Source organism: Galeopterus variegatus, unplaced genomic scaffold, assembly GCF_000696425.1.
Source record: "Galeopterus variegatus unplaced genomic scaffold, G_variegatus-3.0.2 Scaffold3258, whole genome shotgun sequence".
NCBI lineage: Eukaryota > Metazoa > Chordata > Mammalia > Dermoptera > Cynocephalidae > Galeopterus > Galeopterus variegatus.
Window position 1 is genome coordinate 35,555 of NW_007729369.1, and position 5,633 is coordinate 41,187.

At 48.6% G+C, this 5,633-nt stretch overlaps 1 protein-coding gene across 1 annotated transcript in view; it reads left to right on the forward strand.

The window, feature by feature from the left end:
- The first annotated feature begins 5,398 nt into the window (after positions 1–5,398).
- The window catches only part of PIAS4 (protein inhibitor of activated STAT, 4), a 27,526-nt gene continuing 27,291 nt past the window's right edge, over positions 5,399–5,633 (forward strand). Inside the window, exon 1 of the mRNA XM_008584404.1 lies at positions 5,399–5,450. The gene's annotated coding sequence lies outside the window, so the exon portion shown is untranslated. The remainder of the gene's footprint in view (positions 5,451–5,633) is intronic.

Genomic DNA, 5,633 nt, shown 5'->3' on the forward strand with positions numbered 1-5,633 from the left:
GCCCGCACCGCGCTCAGCCAGCGAGCGGGAACCAGTCTCCACATGGGATCCAAACCCTCGGTGGGAGAGCTGCCGCGCTCCCAAGTGGCGCACTTCTCCAGTGCGCCACCGGGCCGGCCCTAGAGCACTGTCTTTTAACACCAATTTGGATGACTTTTACTTCTTTTTCTTTCCTATTTACCCTGGCTCAACTTCCAGTGCTATGTTGAATAGAAAAGGTGAAAGTGGGCATCTCTGTTTTGTTCCCGATCTTAGGGAAAAGCTTTCAGCCCACGAGCATGTGCAGGTCTTTTATATATGGTCTCTACCCCATTGTGGAATCTCCATTCTCTTCCCAGTTTACAGAGTGTTTTTATCATGAAAGGGCATTTGATACCGTCAAATGCTCTTTCTGCAGTCAAAGATCTTTTTTTTTTTTTTTTGTCTTTTTGTCTTTTTCCGTGTCCGGCAACGGATTGCAACCCCCAGTGTTGCCCCCGTACCGGACCGGGGACCGGCCATCCCTATATGGGATCCGAACCCGCAGTGGGAGCGCTGCTGCGCTCCCAGCGCTGCACTCTCCCGAGTGTGCCATGGCCTCGGCCCCAAAGATCATTTTTTATGCACCTTTGCACAGTCATACTTTTTTATCCAATCCAGAATGTGTAGATTCTGAGCCTACCTGGACTTCTGGCCTCGAACTCAGTCGCTGGATATCTGGCTACCTAGTATCTCCTTTGAGTTGCCTGATTGACATCTCAAACTCAACATGACACAATCGAACCTCTGGTCCTCCTGTAGAGGTAGGGCTGGATCTGAAGCTCACAGACCCTTCAAGTCCATTGTCCAGACTGGGTCCCAAACCCTTCGCACGCAGGTCTACAAGCTAGGTAACCGGAAAAAGGTCCTTGGAGCCTTGGTTGAAGGAATAACAGTCTTTACTCAGCATACACATGTCTAAGAGCTAGGCAGTCCAAAGAGAAACTCAGAAACTCAACTGCTACCTGCAAAGTCAAAAGAAAAACTGAGCAGCTGCCAGCAAAGTAAACATGTTCTACTTTTATTATCTATCTATCTATCTATCTATCTATCTATCTATCTATCTATCTATTTTAAAAGATGACTGGTAAGGGGATCTTAACCCTTGACTTGGTGTTGTCAGCACCACGCTCTCCCAAATGAGCAAACCGGCCATCCCTATATAGGGATCCGAACCCGTGGCCTTGGTGTTATCAGCACCACACTCTCCCCAGTGAGACACTGGGGGGCCCTAAACATGTTCTATTTTTAGACATGAGGTCTGCCATCCAGTTGCTGCTTCACAAACTCAAGAACACACAAAAATAGCAACAAACTAAAAAGATACATTGGCTCACATGCACACTAACTCCACCCACACAAAACTTCTTTTTTTTTTTTTTTTTTTGTCTTTTTCCCTGTCCGGCAACGGATTGCAACCCCCAGTGTCGCCCCCCCGTGCCTCACTCAGCCAGTGAGCGGGAACCGGTCTGTATATGGGATCCGAACCCTCGGCGGGAGCGCCGCCGCACTTCCCAAGCGGCGCACTAGCGCAGTGCGCCACCGGGCCAGCCCCCACACAAAACTTCTTTACAGAGAATGTGCTGCAACAGCCCCAACCAGACCTGAGGGGAGGGGGCCTGATTAAATTATTCTATTTTTCTCACACGTCCCCTACTCCAAACTGTTCTATCCTCAGTCCTCCATATTTCAGGAAAAAGTGACCAAAAGGAAAATTCTAGAAAAGCCGAGAGTACTGAGGGAGAGCTGAGACAGAACCAAGAAGCTCTGCCCCAAAGCTTTCATCCATTAGCTACGTTTAAGCTCCTTTTTCGGTCCCAGGCTCTGTGCTGGGTGCTTAACAGAGAGGGAGAAAGAAAGAGGATAAACATTCTAGACCAAACAAACGGGGGTGGGGGGTGGGATGGCAGGCTGCAAGAGCAGACATAGCTGTTGTAGGAGTCCTGAGAGGTTGGGTCCCTCCGTAGCAGCTGGCCAGTACAGGGCTCGAGCCCTGGACCTTTATGTTATGAGCACTGCGCTCTAACCAACTGAGCTAACCAGCCGGCCCGGCCCTCAGCTTAAAGGCAGTGGAATTTGGATAGTGAATTCTGGAAAGGGACCAAATCCAGAGCAACCTGAAGGTAGCAGAAGGTGGGGAGTAGGAAGGGGAGTGTTCTGAGAAATTGCCCTGAGGGCGGGGTGGTGTGAAGGAAAGACAAATTCCTTAACTCTCAATTAGATTAGGCTTGTTTCTAACCCTTCTCTTAGAACCAGGAAATGTGATCAAGACAGTACATTACTATGTACTGGGATGTAGATATATAAACACGCGTGTGCACACACGCACACGCGCACACACGCACACACACGCACACGCACACAGAGTATTGAAACTTAAGGTGCTTTCCATATTCAGCTAGCACCAAATCTACAATTTTGTAGGTTTTCTTTCCCAGGAAATGACTCCATTTATTTAAGCGTAAAAGGGAATAACTGGATCTATAGCTACAGCGACACCTCTCTATCTGTCTCTATGTATATTACATCATAGTCGAGGTGGTTTGTGAATCTGGTCACACTTGGGAAGGATCTGATTTAGATCTGAGGTATTCTGTCCTAAAACCAGCTGGAAACCTGTAAAATGCTCTTGTGCAGGATCTTCCACGTCCTCCTCCTTTGGCTCATTGTTCTGCCTAATTTTCATCATTGTCTACACTTGTTATCTATTTAGCTCTTTATTTTGTTTGTTGACATCACCCTCCTGGAATGTCAGTTCCACGAGGACAGGGAATTTTGCTTATAATGGTCACTGCTGTGTCTCAGCATCTATATGTAACAGAATGAAGCTAGCAGACCAAGCTCCTCAGCCCCAAGCTAACCTGATACATTTTTGTACAGTCCATGAGCTAAGAATGTCTCTTTCTCTTTTAAATGTTTGAACAAAAACAAAGGTATATAATATCTCATGACTTGTGAAGATACATACAATTCGGGCCGGCCTGTGGCTCACTTGGGTGAGCGTGGTGCTGACAACACCAAGTCAAGGGTTAAGATCCCTTTACCAGTCATCTTAAAAAAAAAAAAATACATACAATTCAAATTTCAGTGTTTATAAATAAAATTTTACAGGCACACAGCCATGCCTGTTTGTTTACATAGCGTTTATGGTTGCTTTTGCCTTATCAATGCAGAGCCGAGTAGTTGCTACAGTCGGTCTGTGGCTCACAAGCTAAAAACATTTACTACCCGGACCTTTATAGAAAAACGTTTGTAGATCCCGGAACCAAAACAGTGTCTGGTGGTGCTGGCCAGTTAGCTCAGTTGGTTAGAGCACTGCCTTGTAACGTCAAAGTCAAGGGTTCAGATCTCTGTACCAGTCAGCGGACAAAAATAGTGTCTGGCATATAGCAGGTGCTCAATATATGGAGAGATTATTACTGAATATCTGATGGAAGAGTCTGAGGCAGTTTACAATTGTAGCCTTTGAAGACCCAGACTAAGATGTGGCTTTGCCAATGTCTGGGCAGGTTGCTTCCCATGTCTGAGCCTCAGAAAATGGGGTCAATGGGAATGTATAACATGCAAAGAGGGGCTGGCCGCTTAGCTCACTGGGTTAAAGCACAGTGTTGTAACACCAATGTCAAGGGTTTGGATCCCTGTACCGGCCAGCCGCCAAGAAAAAAATGCAAAGAGCTCGATCTGGCAGTTTCTAGGAGAGTTAGGGCTCAGCACTCTTAACCACTGAACGTCATGAATCCCTCACGACCCATCCCCCAGCTTCAACAATTAGCAACTCACAGTCCATTTTGTTGTCTTCTCCCCCATGACCTCCCCATCATTTTACTTTATTTATTCTTTGGTGGCTGACCAGTATAGGGATCAAACCTTGGATCTTCGTGTTATGAGCACCACCCTCTAACCAACTGAGCTAACAGGCCAGCCCCAAATCATTTTAAGCAAACCCTATACCATTTCTTCTGTAAATAGGCTTGGGACTTGTTTCTAATTAATAACGACTCCTTAAAACATAGACACAATACCATTATCACACAAAATCTTCAAACTATGACAGTTGCAAGAATCTACACATATGATAACATTTCATAGAACCACACACAGACACACACGGGCATGTAAAAACTGGTGAAATTCAAGTAATGCCTGAGCCTGAGTGGATTATATGATACCAACATCAATTTCCTGGTTTCCACACACACTGTGGTTATATAAGCTCTTAGCATTGGGGGAAGCTGGGGAAAGCATACACAAAACTGTCTGTACCATTTTTTTTTCCTTTTTTTTTTTTAAGATGACTGGTAAGGGGATCTTAACCCAGTTGACTCTCCCAAGTGAGCAAACCGGCCATCCCTATATAGGGATCCAAACCTGTGGCCTTGGTGTTTGACGTGGTGTTGTCAGCACCACACTCTCCCAAGTGAGCAAACCGGCCATCCCTATATAGGGATCCAAACCTGTGGCCTTGGTGTTGTCAGCACCACACTCTCCGAGGTAAGCCATGGGCCGGCCCTGTCCGTACTATTTTTGCAACTTCTTGTGATTCTTAAACTTTTTCAAACTAAAAAATTATAATTAAAAACAAAACCCAACCCCCTGCAGAATCAGCATGGCCAGAACTAGGTTAAGGCGTGTAAAATTCATTTGTGCAATTACAGAGTAGGATTCTGCATTTACCTAAAATTTAGATACCTCGTCCATCCTGGGTTACCTTTTGCATTAGCTTTTATTTCTTAAAATATTGCACTAAGATATGTACCTTGATGACTGAGATTTTCTTAAGTTTTTTTTTTTTTTTTTGGTGCCCCCTTAAATTTTACCTAATTTCTGCCCCGAGAATTACAACCTCAGGGAGCGGGCTTTGAAATACACATTTTATCCTCTCACTTCCCGTTTTTGACGTAAGAAAATTTGCACTCCGTTTCTTGTGAGCACTGGGGAGCCATGAATAGCTCTTGAGCAGGGGAGGTCCCGGGTAGTGCGGGTTCCCAAGCTTTACTGTAGGTAGGCAGGCGGCACCATGGGGGCGGGGAATCACCCTGCAAAATGGAGAAGGCTGCACGAGCTCCGGGTGGGGGTCCCGCATTCCTCCGCCTTGGGCCGGCCGGAGGGGTGCTGAGCCCACTCCCCATCTGCGCTCCAGGACCCGGATGTGCAGCTCGAGGGGCGTCTGGACCCGCCGACTATGCACCAGGCTGCGCTGCAAGGCGCCTCACTGCACGCACCGGCGGCCGCTGCGGTTGAGCAATCGTCCCCTCCCCCGACGCCGCCGGGAGCCAGGCACGCACCTGGCGGCCGCTGCTCGCTACACCTGGCTGTATTGTTGTCCTCGCCGTCGCCCCCTCCCTCCCTCTCCCCCTCTCCAGACGCGACCCAGCAGCTGCCCAGAGCTGTGCGGGGCTCGTGCCCCTTTAAGAAGCCAGAAGCCGCCAAGGGTGGGCGTGGTCCCTGCGAGCGAAAGCGGGGGGGAGGGGAGGTGCCGGACGGCTCCGATTGGCTCGAAGCCCGGGCGGCGGCCACGCCCGCCTGCGCAGTGCGCAGCAGCGCGCGCCGCGGGGAGGGAGGAGCGCGCGCGGGTGCTAATTGGCCCGGACGGCGGCCCCGCCCGCGAGTGGCGG